The sequence below is a fragment of the Lissotriton helveticus genome, chromosome 7 (genome assembly GCF_964261635.1).
Source record: "Lissotriton helveticus chromosome 7, aLisHel1.1, whole genome shotgun sequence".
Taxonomy (NCBI): Eukaryota; Metazoa; Chordata; class Amphibia; order Caudata; family Salamandridae; genus Lissotriton; species Lissotriton helveticus.
The window spans coordinates 1377013109-1377027605 of NC_136068.1; positions in this window are offsets into that span (position 1 = coordinate 1377013109).

Sequence of the window (14497 nt, forward strand, 5' to 3'; positions counted from 1 at the left end):
CCTAGTAACACGTCATTGCCAGTTTACGCGCACCATTAGGTTAGAGGTCCCGGCTCCTTAGGTAGCCCCCTCCAATGATTCCGCCCATTCATGACATATTCTGTTACGTTTGCATCACATGTCCATGTATACTCCCAGTTACACCTACTTTTACTGTTATCTCTCGCGACTGCTACGCGTCACGCCTTCTGCTCCACCCACTGTTACGCCTACTGCAATGTAATGCTATGTGTTTGCGCTATGTATATAAGTTGATGTATTGTTATTAAAAGTTAGCACGCTCATCCCAGACCCGGCCCCAGCAGCTGCTGGGTCATCCTATGCAGGTTGTCCCGATCCTGTCCTTATGCTGTAATAAACCTGCAGAAACTCCTACTACCTCGAATCTTGACTCTTATTTTATTGAGCTATCTGTTATTCATTCATTCATTCAAAAATAGATCCGGTATTATTTATTTATATACCACACATCTGGAACCCCTCTTATACCCCAAGGTTCAGATGAAGGGAGGGGTGCCTTCTCCACAGAGGGGCATCACCTGCACATGTAGGGGGTGGGGGGGGGGAGGGCACATTTGAATCGTGCATTATAATTACAGATGTTAGCTAAACTATAAGAAATATAAGAAGGACTTTGGCTGTACATGGACAAACGTAAAACGCCTTTATAAAGGCAGATAAGAGCTGCTTTAATCTCAAATGTGCTTAGAAGTTCTACAATATACACAATCACATGACAAAGCTGTGATTTCCACCCATCATCATCCCCGATCCGACAGCACACAGACTACATTTTCTCAAAGAGAACTAAAGCATACATTAATGGGCTTTTGTGATTTGTCTTTTAGTTGAACAGTCAAACCCTTCGTCTATTTCTGCCTAAATAAACTGATTTTCACTTACACAGTTAAACAACAATAATGGCTCGAGCGTTAAGGAGGCAGAAACTCTCCTTTGGGTTTCTTCATATATTGGGTCCTCGGTGTGGGCACAGACCATTGTAGTGTTGTCTGTGGTCTTCATGTTTTTAAAGAAGCTCCTTGGTGTGTCTGAAATTGTTGTCAGTCAGGCTGATGCTTTCATTGAGCTCCAGGACTCGTGGCCTTCTGGCACCTCCACTCTGAATTGCCTGCAGCTCTTGGAATCGGATAGCAGCAAGTACTGCATGCTGTGCTTTCCCATATGTCCAATGTAAAATTCAAATGCAGCTTCAAGGCACTGAAACAGTAAGTAGCCGCCTGGATAGCAGACAGTAGCAAGACATGTTAATACTTATAAAGGCCTTGATTTAATTGCAAAACAACAGATGGTTTGACATGTTCCAGGCAGCAGGACCTACACATGAAGAAGATTTGAAGGAGGCCTCTTAACCTGGCACCGATGGGAAGTTCTGTATCAGCATAAGAGGCGTCCCAAAATGAGCAGTGACATCTTAAGGCTTTTTAGAGAGTGGGGCGAAGCACATTTTGGGGCGCCCTGTTTGGATTGAAAATATTGTATTTATTACCCATTTCCAGCTATTCAAGCTCTTGAAATACCAAACATTAGTAAATTTTACCACATGTTTCCATTAACAGGTGCACAGAAAAATATTGGAAATGAGAGTCCGCCCAGCATCTGTCAGCCAACCAGTACCAAAAGAAAGCTTGAACAAGAATTGATAAAGCCCCTTATTAAATAAATATTTTTTTCTTGCAACAGCAATATTTTATGTTAATTTTTCTTCGCTGACTTGTCACTACTTTCCATTTTCTAAGTGTACACTTCTCTGACAGAAAAGGAAACAGAGAGTTAAAGATAACTTTACGGTCATAGGGATGAAGCAAAGAGAGAAGGAAGATCGATATGAAGAGAAGAGATAAGAAAGGCCAGGTGAGGTAGAGAGAAGTAAGGTAGAAAGAGGCGAGTTAAAGAGAAAGTGAACTGGAGGTAAACATTTAGGGGCAGATTTATGTTAACTGGCGCATCCCCAGGGATGCGCCAGTTAACATGCGCCACAGTGCGCCCCTGCTCCGCCACCCATGGTGCGCCGCATTTATGATGCGGCGCACCATGGGGCAAAAACGGCACAGATGCGTGACGCATCTGTGCCGTAAAGGTGGCGCATTGCTGGAGTTGCGTCGCAAGCGCGACGCAGCTCCAGCAAATCTCGGGGGTGCCCATCTTAACAATGCTGCGTCAAGACCTACGCCTGCTTCAAGCAGGCGCAGGCTTTTGACGCAGCATTGGCCTGAAAGTGACTGAGTGAAATCTCATAGATTTCACTCAGCCACTTTTGCGAGGCGCACCTGCCCTGGAACGCCCCCCCCGCGCCGGAACGCCCACAAGCGGCGCAGGGCTTTACAACGTGACGCATCTGCCTAGATGCGTCACGTTGTAAATCGTTCGTAGGGATGCGCCACGTTTACGCCGCCTTGCGTGACGCAACAGCGGCGTAAACGTGGCGCAATGGCCTCATAAATCTGCCCCTTAAAGCGGTGAGGTAGCAAGTGAACTGTAAAGAGAGGCAATGCACAGAAAGAGAGCTTTGAGATAGAGTGAAGAGCAAACTGAGAAGAAACAAGCAACTAATTAAAACAGAGCATTAAGGCAGTATGAAAAGTAGTGTGAGATTTGTTCAGGTTAGATGGGAGAAGAACAATATTGAGATAAAAGAGGTGAATTAGAAAGAGGTGAGGCAGAACCAGGGGTGATGTTAAAAAATAGAGGAGGAAAGGAAGAGCAATTGAGTTAGAGAGAGGTAGAGAGGGTGAGTTAGAATAGAGAAAGAGGTGCAGAGATAAGTGAGGGTGGAGAGGCGTCAATGATAGATAAAGGAAAAGAAGTAGAAGTAGTTCAGGAGAGGTAGCAAGAAAGAAGTAACGCAATGAGAGAGCTGAGGTAGAGGAAACAGCCGACAGAAAAATCGAGAGGTGAATTTCTAAATAAAAGGTGATGTAAACTAAGAGAGAACGAGATAGGTGAGTGAGATAGGAAGATTAGACAAATAAAGTAAAGGGATATGAGGTAGGGAAATGGGGTAGAGAGAGAGAGAGAGTTGTGAGGTAGAGCTGGGGCACAACAAAGCCCCCGATCCCCAGGGGACCCCTCTGGCACTGTGCACAGGCGGCAGGCCCCTGGTCTGAGAGCTCCTGACTGGGTCCAGAGCATGTGGTGCCCGCTCCATGTACTTTGCAGGGGGACCCCTCAAGCTTTGTTATGCTACTGAGGTAGAGATGATGGTAAGAGAGAGGTAAAGAGAGAAATTAGAGGGAAAGGTGAATTGACAAAGAGAGAAGAGGTGGACAAGGGTGAGGTAGATAAAGTTACCTCGCCTGACAGAGAAGAGAAGGAAAAGAGTCAGGAACACAGAGATGGAGCGATAGGTGTAGGGAGAAAGTCAGAAGTGATGAGTGAGGGACAAGAAGTAAATTAAGGATAGATTCGTTAGACCACATTTTGTGGTCTGGCTGGACAGCGCGTGTGCCCAGGCAATTATGTGAGCATCCCTAGAGAGGATCTTTGGCTCCATGCACATATTTGGAGCCAGGAGTACCTGTTTTGATTGGGTAGACGTTGGGTGCTTCCACAAAAAAGTGATTGCCCTCAATGCAATTGTGATCATTTTGTTTATTTATCCACCTGTCTAAGCTTGAACGTTCAGGGCTAAACATATGGTATTGGACTGCTATTAAAGTGTCTAAGATAACTAGATAATTCAAGTTTTTAATTTCTCTGGCAGCAGCACAGATGTGAGGATGGCAGTCATTAAGCATGATGGATTTTTAGGTCTGGCTTGGCAGTGCAACTGTCCCACCTGACCTTTTAACCTACACAAATATTATCCTACAGTTCTTTGCTTCCACAGAAATACATATCTATTCCCACGATATTTCTTTGTAATTCTTCACATTATCATCTAACATTCCTTTCAAGCCAGACCATTGGCATTTCCAGTGCCTGTTGTATAATTGCCATCAATTGTCTGAGAGAGTGACTCGGTCGTGGCTCAGACCTTATCCCGCCTGGCACCTTGATTATGTGAGGGTGCAAGACAAAGAACTTGGTCAGTTGCTGCCTTGATAACACTTGAGCAGGTCATTTTAACCTTCTATTTTCACTCCTCCATGCAAGCCAGGAGTTTTCTTAGATTTTAGGGATCCTTGCTCTTTCTAGTTGACACAAGAAGGCATCTTTCTGACCTAGGATTTCCTCCCAGGCAACTTCCATTTTCATTATTAATAGTGAATGATGTCATGGTGAAAAAGAATCAATGTGCCATTGTTTTGGCTAAAACAGGAGCATGACAAACTTGTAACAGTTCTGTTCAATCTTAACCTACGGTGAAGAAGTAGATTTTAGGCTTTCTCCTAAGTCAAAATCTTCAGTCATTCCCACTAGATCCCGTCCACTTCGACCTCTGCGCCTAGGTCTGACAACAAATATAACAGTGTCCCTTCTCTCCAAAAGCCCGTCCTATCCCATATAGTCCTGGGAAAGGTAATTATGCAAATCCGGGAAAAAGGCGCACGTAAATTTCCCAGGTCCATGCATGTGCTGCTCATTCACAGCAGGTTTTTTGTGTGCATTCTGACACTCTTAGTCCTTTTTCTTTAATCCCATTATTTTATCAAGGCTACACGTCACAGATAGTAAAGAAAAAACCTAAACTGGATTAGCTGCTCAAACATGGACATAGGCCACTTGAAAATTCTGTCACACCCTGTTATGCACCGAAATTTCAGCATACCCATACTTACAAATATAAATGCTAGGGCCAGTAACTAAAGATTGTCTTGTGTAAAAATTGTGTAAATGTGGCTCAAGTGAGTATCCACGCATTAAACACAATTATTCTTTTCATAGAAAGGTGGTATTTTTGCATCAAGACAAGCTGGAATAGCACTTAATTACCCGCGTGTTAGTCAATTTGCAGCAGCACTAGCCAGATAATAACTTCCCACTTTTAGTGAGTGAATGGTTCCCATTTAGCTAAACTTGTGACAATATCATTATTACCGGTCATTAGGATGCAGTTATCAGAATGATGCCTGCGTTGTGAAAACTCACAAATTTATAGCTGCACCATCATATTTACCATCTAACGGTACATCTCTTTCTTGTACAATTAGTACATATATTCCTCACTAAAAACTCATGCGCTATCGTGTTACTGCCATGGCGAACGAATTTAGGGGCATATTATCAAGACTGGGCGATAACATTATCGCCGCTTTATCGGCAGGAAACTGCCGCTAATGTGGCGATAATGGGCTTGATAATATTCCCTAGAGAATTCCCATAGAAGCACAGGTTAGATGCCTAACCTTGGTTTCTATGGGAATTCCCAAGGGCATATTATCAAGCCCATTATCGCCACTTTAGCGGCAGTTTCCTGCCGATAAAGCGGCGACAATGTTATCGCCCAGTCTTGATAATATGCCCCTTAGAACTGGGCAACAAGGTTCGAGTATCGGCGTGGGCTCAACTACCTGTGATTCTGAGCATATTACTCAAGGGCCTGAGCTAGAGTTCGCCAATAGGTTACTTGTGACCGATATCCCGCCGTATTACAAGTGCTATTGGATATAATACATGTGTAGTATGACCAACCGGATATCCGCCACCTTTGTAACAGAGTAACCTGTCCCCCGAACTTAGGGGCATATTATCAATGGGGTTTATCTCCGCTTTTTTGGCTTTAAAAGCCAAGAAAGCGGAGATAAAATTATCTCCCTATTACCTAGCTGTCGCTAACACCAGTTAGAGACAGCTAGTAGGAGATAGCGACCATCTTGGGCCCCACTTTGCATGTCAGTGATATTTATCACTAATGACATGCAAAGTGGGAATGCCAAGATGTTAGCGACTGGAAACAGTCGCTAACATCGCTAGCTCCTATTACCAACTTTTGGAGATATTTGCGCTAAGCGCGAATATCTCCAAAAGCTAACACCTGCCCTGAGCAGTTCTTAGCCATGTTATCCAATGGGAGGTGAATAACATGGCTAAGAGCATTAGCTCGGTAATGCATGAATATCGCTGACTTTTCAGCGATATTCATGCATTGCGGCCGTTTTTTATCGCATTTGCGATAAACCTTGGTAATACCAAGGTTTATCTGCGATAAAAATGGCCGCAGCTCAGCGGTAAAATTTTGTCTCTAACCAAGCAATATCGATAATTATCGCTATTGCTTGGTAATATGCCCCTTAATTCAGACCCCGCATCTCCCCATGCCTAAAAACATGAATGCGACCTTGTGTAACATACAATAGACAAAGCGCTCGTGCATAGCTTTAGTAACTCTGGACATAGAAACTTTCATAAGTGTGTTTGGCTTTGTCTCACTTTTCACCATATATGTCCCAAAATAACTCTTGTATGTTGCAATCTACGGAAATTCCATATTATTTTCTGGAAGAAACAGCACTGGTTCACTTGCAAATAAGTACATCATTTTTAATTGTTCTTTCCTTGCCCCCGCACCTCTCGTTCTCAGTCTTTCGCGCTGAATATCCATAAACGCTGATAATCTCTCAGTCACACCCACTCTTCTTCTCGCATCTGGATTTCTTCCTGGAATAAAAATAAATAGAAGCCATGATTTATAAGTTGAGAACCCACAGTTCAAATTGTCTCACTTTGGTCAACTTCAGCTTGGTAAGGGTAGGTGTTAGAAAAATTGTAATTTTCTATGCCAAGTTTCATGAAATTACTAAGCTTATCAACTTCTCAAAACTTCATATGCAGGTAAACATTTTCCAGTAAAAACTGCAATGCCAGAGATTTCCTCTAGAAATATGTAGGTTTTTCTGATATTTTCTTTGACCTCAAAAGTGTATTTTTACCAGACTTTTTCGCTTCTATTTATTTTTTAAACTTTGCCCCCTCCTCCCGCTTTGTAAAGACGAAATGTAAAAAAAAAATCTCACACGTTTGACAGAATACATCTTTGCAAATCCAACCTCCCTCCTAAGGAAACGGCAGCCATTGATAGCAATCAATATAAACTGAAATATGCCCAAAAATAATCGATCCATCATGTGTTCTGATGTTGTGGGACACGGTCTGTTGACAGCAGATACGTTTTAGAGGCTGAACACAATAATCGGGGGGCTGAGAGCCAGAGCTTAGTTTGTAAAATAATGAGTACCAGGTCCCTGTCCAGGAGGCCATTACAGCTTGCACCACCCATTCACCCTGACATCGTTGCCATTTTGCGGTACCAAAACAACTACTAAACATCTCTCTCGTCTGCAAGTGCGACAGTTATGATTATTCCAGTTCCCCAAAGCTAAAGGAATGGCTGGAGAGGCAGGGATTATAATTTTTATGTATATTGAATTCATAAACAACCTTTGTTCTGCTCCTCTCTAAATTAGAAGAGCAGTGCCACCATGTGGCAGACTGTCAAAAGTGTGGTGTTGACAATAAGGTGCTAGTGATGAGCACCAGAAACCAATTAAGTGTTGGTACTGAGCACCGGAAACCACCAGCTCAAATTTAGCACTGCTGGGAGCACATCTAGGTAGAGCATACAAGCTCTCTAAATGTGCATGTATACAAGTGGAGTATGCAGTTCTTATAAGAATCAGGAAAAGGAAACAGAAAAGACAGTAGGTTGGGAGAGGTCGAAGCAAGCAGATCGGAGGGATCTGATTGTTCAGATGCAAGAGCCCTCACACACCCAGATGGGCACGTTGGGCGATGCAGCGCCGGCCCAACGAGGAGCTACCCAACGATGAAGCATGACACCCATCTGGGTATACAAGGGTTTTAGGGACTGCCATCATCTCTGAACACTGCTGGCCATATTTGTTAAAACGCATGCAGCTCTGATGGAGAGAGTGAATCTTAGTAGGGGATGGGGAGGAGGGAGGGACTCCAGGGAAGAACCAAAAGGTATGAGTTTCTTACCACTGATGTTTCTGATGATTATAATGTTGCCAATGACTAATGTAACCTATGCTACCCAATGTCTATGCCAGTTGACTGTCGTGTGCCCTGCATTGTTTTCAATAAAAACATTTTTTTTAAAAAGCATACAGCTCAGTGCTGCTTGAAAATCTGAAGTGCTATATAGAGAAAAATTGTGCAGTGCCTCAATTATTAAAAGTTGCACACCAATAATTTCAACAGCGTTCTTAAGCAAAAAATGCAATTTTAACATGGTGCTACGTGTTATGCACTAACGCAAAGGCAAGCAAACAGTGTCTTGCAACAAATATATACTCAGATACAAATTTGTATGTCATGACAGCCCTCCAAAAGCAAGCAAAACAAAATGTGAATTTGCAAGGAAATTACACATTTTACATGAGCTATTCTGGCTTGGCCATAATTTGCACTAGGTTTCATTTAACTAGAAAACCTCGCAAAGCTGGGTCTTGTTAATTTAGTAGATCTCGGTTTACATAGAATCCTAGAGGTACTTATACTCTTCGCAGTCCTGTAACATTGGAGCTCAGTAATGCATAGCCATTGGGCACTGTACTCAGTACTTAACCTGAACTGGTGTTTGCCGGTGCTCTTCAAATCCACTTAATTCTCGACATCAGCATTATGACACTCCACCACATGGAAGTACTATTTATTTTTGAAGTGAGCACAGAAGAGTGTTTAACAAATATACATTAAAAAATTAAAGATACCAGCGTGTGTAAACTATTCTTACATCTTTGGCTGGCATAAAGAAGTTTACATGTGCAGGAGTTGTAGAGGTGGACCTCAGCAAGGCCTACCAGTGCTAGGGGTTCACCCTTCTCTGCACACAAGTCCTCAGGCCAGTAAATAGAAGTTGGCACGGAAATTGAAATAGCAAAAATATATTTTATTAACCTCATGAGGTGGAACTACATTCGCACAACACCCTTCGGTAGTGTATGAAGTAGCACAAGGAATATAAGAACCATGGGTCTTTTATACCTACACAGGAGCTCAAAAGAAGGCGGTAAAAGCCCACATAGGAGAGTTACATACATAGATGGTCATACAAAATGCACAGTCAACAAAGAAGGAGGAGCTAACAGTTGCTAACTTTAGTAGAAACACCCTGACAGTAACAAACCTAAGCAGGCGCATGGGCAGCTGCAAACTCTTCTGAGCATGTGCAGTGTTGCAGGGTTTCTGTACTCACACAGAACTGTGCACAGAGGAGTGGAACCTCGGCAAATTAGGGTGTCCCAAAACTTACCTTAGCAACCAACTCACCCCTTACCGAGCTAGCTACAGTGTCTCATTGGACATATCAAACTCCCAACGTTTAGACAAACCAGAACATGAACTTACAGTACCTCAGGGTACGTGGGACTCATGAACACTCTTTCGTTATATTATCATTACAAACCAGAACATGGAGTAAAGAAGACACATGTGCATTTGAAATGCTTATTTACTAATGCCGTCTTCTCAGGCGCAGTATCTTTGATAATACAAGTATACTTATTATCAGTAGCAAAATTATCAGCATAGTTACTAAGACATAAAAAGCGAATGGTGACAGCATGTTAACATGCTGTAATGAATAAGAGTTAACAACACTTATATCTCACCCTCCCTAACACATATATTATATTATTATCTAAGAAGGTCTCTTTGGGTTGTTTTAGGGCGGGCCCATACCTTAGTGTCCTAGCATGAAGGAATCACATCAGCATACACCAGCTCTCTCTGCATGTGCACCGCATCAAGTGTTTTAACAATTCTCGTGCAAAGCAATATCAATCCCGCCTCAAGCCCAAGTTGGCAAAGGCTGCACTTGTGTTATGACTATGAAGGCGTGGAGATCAGACCTCATAACAATTCCATATCGTGTTGCTCCTGAAACTTCAGCACTCTCCGTGCAGACATGTTTTATTAAACAAAGCAGATATCAGAGCAATAACATATTATTCTCACATTCACCACGGCAAACCACTAGGTTGAAAGCTAAGTCAACAATTAAGGGTCGTGTGCAGAAGTTGCAAGAAAGGAAAAATGGCGTTTAAATCTGAAATGTACCTATGCTAACTTAACACGAAATATGGATATATAGGAGCTATACAACACCCCCCCATGATCCGAGAACGGACTAAATAAGATAACAGAAGTGCCATCACATGAGAGCAGAATCCATTTATAAACGAGCATGAATAAAAATTCAATTATAAAAACTAATGCTAAAAAATAGCCCACAAATATAATGTGGCTCAAGCCAATAGGCAAGCAAAAATAAAATGTCTTGACCAAAAGTCAATAAAATCAAGGAAATGCTATCAATCAGCATGTCAATTTGGGTCAGTGTCTATGATAAGACTGTATATGAAAAGTAAGCTGCAACAGCCTCCAGGAGGAAGTCACTGTCCTCATCCGAAAACAGTTCAGCCATCCAATTTAAAAGATGAAAGGAACATACGTGATCTTCCAGCACCGGATCCTCTATAACCATCAGAGGACAGCTCGGTGGGTTCTCAAGAAAACTTAGTTCCAAGAAATTTTGCGCTGCCGACAACACATCCCAGGGACCCATTAGTCCATGTGCCACCGCCAAGGCCATAATCCTTTCGTCAGAACAAACCAACTCGTGAGCAATGATAGGACTCATCAGTTGATCAAAATCGACGTCAGAAGACACAAATCAATGGCCCAAAGGAAATCGCAGGTCAGACAGCGAAATACAGGCTGGACACAGGTGAAATAGGAGAACCGAAAAGATAATCCAAACGCCGTGCTTAGAGTCGCTAACGGCAGTGTGCCATAGTAATCAAGCATGCGGTTGCGAAACCGCGTCAGTAGTAGCTGTGCGTGGTCTTGCACAGGAAGGGCATCCATATTTAAAAAGGCAGAAAACCACCAATGCGCCAGCCGCTAATGCAAGCAAAAACGGGAACCCTCCAAATAAGGATGAAAAAATAGAATGGAAGAAGGCAGGGATGACTCCAAAAATCTTCTCAAAGGAAGTCACGAGACCACCGCTAACAACTTTAAAAAAATGTGCTAGGCCCGTTGTGGAGGATGCGTTAAAGATAGAACGGACCATGGCTCCGAAATGCAAAGGCAAATCAGTGTTTAAAAGAGCCTGAACCTCCGTACGGGTGTTAGCAATGTGAAGCACGAAAGTTTCACGGGCCGAGCTCAAGGCCACCTCTTTCTGGGACAATAGAGCTCTTATTCTAGCCATGCCGCTGAATTCTGCTCCCAAGGTCGGTATCTGTGGCCAAATGGAAGACTCCCTATGTTCACGTGTGGGAGGATAAAGAACATTTCTGCAGCAAATAACTCGCTCACTAACCGTTACTATGAAAGCTATACCTTTAATTAAACCACAACAGTTTTCATTATTGAGCATTAAATAACTACCATTCTCTAACAATTTAAACGTGGGGATGATAGCAGGAACTGGCGTGCCCTGTAAAACGCAAGCCATATTCGGTCTGTCCTTGTTACATGAACCGTGTAACTGTATGTGTGTACACATTAAAGAATGATCTGGCGTCTCAGTACACTCATCCCCTGTTAGATAAACTTCTTGTTCATCCTTGAAACATCTGTATGTGTATGGGAGTGACCAGACCTCATGAAGAAAACCGCTACCTAAGGGTTCAAAACGACCTATTGGCACATATTTCATACAATTTGAAAACTTATATAAAGCAAAAGGCAGCGTTATTAAACCGTGGATAAGCCACGTCGCAGCAGTGGTCTCTGCCACAGAAAAAGGTAAAGATTCCAATCTTTCAATATGGAGCATAGAAAAGGAAGCATCACGCATTGAAAGCAAGCGTTGTTTGTCTGTCAAATTAAACGGTGCAAATAAAGAGGAAACGTTCATGTATCCCCAGGGAACTTTACCCATTTTTAGAGTCTGTAGTGTCCATGCAAACTGCATGATTGAACGTAATTGATTTTGACCATGGTATAATACAGACACTTCATCATGCACAATATCAACAACAGACGACACAATATTATCTAATGTGTAAATTCTAGAGGAAAGCACGTTAATGCTATTGTCAACCACTGCAAGCACTTTCTCAAGATTTGCCTGATCAATAGCCCTAAGGCGTGAAGCAGCCTCAATCTGTGAGAGTTTCCAAATTTCATTGTAAACACCATATAACCACCTTTTCGACCTGCCACTAGCTGGGCCCTTAATGAAATCATTCAAATCCACGTCTGCATTCAGTTTGGAAAGGTGATACTTAACCGCAGGTAAAGTTGAATGTTTCAGCCAAGCTTGACACAACTTGCCCACAGAGTAAGAGGTGACAGTATGACTCAAATCAAAACGGGGATCAGATCTAACAGTCTTAAAACCGTCAGTCATATTTAAAAATCTCTTTTGGCAAGAATCAGCACTACGGTGCCAAAGCAGCCAACCCTTGGGGTTAATACTGGAAATGTTAAAGGAGGAATTCAGAAGCAGAGCCTGTATCTCTCCAATGGACAATTTAGTAAAATTACTCCAATTCTCATATTCCTCCAACTCCGGGAAAGACGGGGTGTTCAACCTTTTAGATGTAGCCAATCCAAAGCATGTGGTCTGGGAAATGGTTTCATTTAAAAACAACATATGATTTGGGATGAGACATGCACGGTGCAAAGCCTCAGTGCCTTGTACCTGCCAGGCCCTTGAGCCCCAAACTGATTTAAGGTCTATGGTATCCTTCCATAACTCATACCCTCCAGTAACTAATTGATCCAGGAAGGCCTTTGAATATAACAATTTTGTATTTGTAAGTCGAACCTTGGACAGTGGCTGTTTGATAAATTTAAAATAAAAGGACTCGGGATTGGACTGATTAAAGTCAGTGAAATAAGTATACTTTTTAAGAAACGTTTCTGAACTCCCTTGTGTAGGTGCTGGGCAATGTTCCCACTGAGTAAAATTAACCGCATCCCTTCGGGAAGATGTCTTGTGTAAGAAGTGATTGCCATAATGTTGGTAACAGAACAATTCACCATAATTAGCAGATTCTAAATATAAATCCTCAGCATCAAAAGCAGCATAATATTTCAAATCAGAAAACAAACTTTCCACAGCATTAACATCCCAATCATCAGAACGAATGTTTTGTTTCACCACATCCCCCATATTAACTCTTAGTACATTAGGGACATTAACGACTTCCGTTGGGCCATGAATCTGAAAACGAACTGCATCCCATGCGATTCCATCCAGAACAGGCCACGCTGTGATGTTAACCAAAGTCAAGTCTCTTTTTAATCTATGTGTAGAATGTGAAGAGGAAAGTGGGGCCAAAGTTCCATTTAAATGAGTAATGCAAGTTCTCTCCTCGACATAGTGTCCATTCATAATCCGGAAAAAATAAAACACAAAACCAATTGACATAAAAAGGTACAGTGAAAAAAGGACCAGCCAAATGTATATCCAAGGAGGTATCAAAAAATGTTTTTTAAACAGGCTAGCATATACTGCAATTTTAGAGGGTTTTTTCGAGGCAAGGGAAGCAGAGTCAAATGAAAATCTGGATTCCGTGGCTAAACGAGCTTGCAGGTCAGGCATGGACAAATCAGTGGGGTATGTATAGTCTGTCTCATCAAGGTTAGTTCCTGGTAAATTATTCAATAATGGACTGGAAACAGCAGGTAATTCGATGGCCACCTCAGGTTCATTATTAGAAGCAGTGGGCATAACTGAATTTCTCACAATGGAAGGACAGGAAACAGCCGGTGTCATGCTAAGAAGAATCGGCCACTCTGTGTATCTTGACATTGTCAATAGAAATAAACCTGTTTTCCTTACGACCTGGAAGTGGTGGTAAAATGACTGTTCTTGTGCCCTTCACTCCAAGCACTGGGACCGGAGCTCGATAGGAGGGACCAAACTCTTTCTTGTTGTCGATCTTCTCTCGAACCAGTTCTCCAACTTGGGGTAGCCAGCCAACTACCGGGATCTGCAACGCATCATCCGATGTGGAGGGCAAATGTTCCTTTGCAAGAGTGTCTCTCGTCTTTTGTAGATTCTGTAAAACATTGCAATGTTCATCTGCGTCAAAGGAAGTGGCGCGAACCACCGAGTCTAGACCGTCAAGGTCAGGGACGAACATCTTGATGCCAAAGAGCATTTCGTATGGGGTCCGCCCACCCAGAGACCTTCTAGGGAGATTATTAAGAGCACGCTGCACGCCATAGAGGTGAGCCAGCCAGTTTCTGCCAGTGCCTATAACTCGGGCTGTCAAAGATTGCTTTAAATCACGGTTCATTCGTTCAACTACAGAATTACCCTCAGGTCTGTAGGGTGACGAAAACTTGACTTGGACCCCCATCGAAGTCATGGCATCCTTATACGCCTTAGAGGCGAAAGCCGGACCCTGATCCGAATGGAAGGTACCACAGGCAAAAATCCCTATAAAGATACGCAAATCTCTGATGACAGTCCGTGAATCAGCGCTGCGATGTGGCCATACCCAAACAAAGCGTGTGCATGAGTCAACTGCTACTAAGATGTATTTATACGCAGTATCAGATGAAAAAGGACCGCAGTGATCTAAATAAACACAGCCTAGTGGTTTAT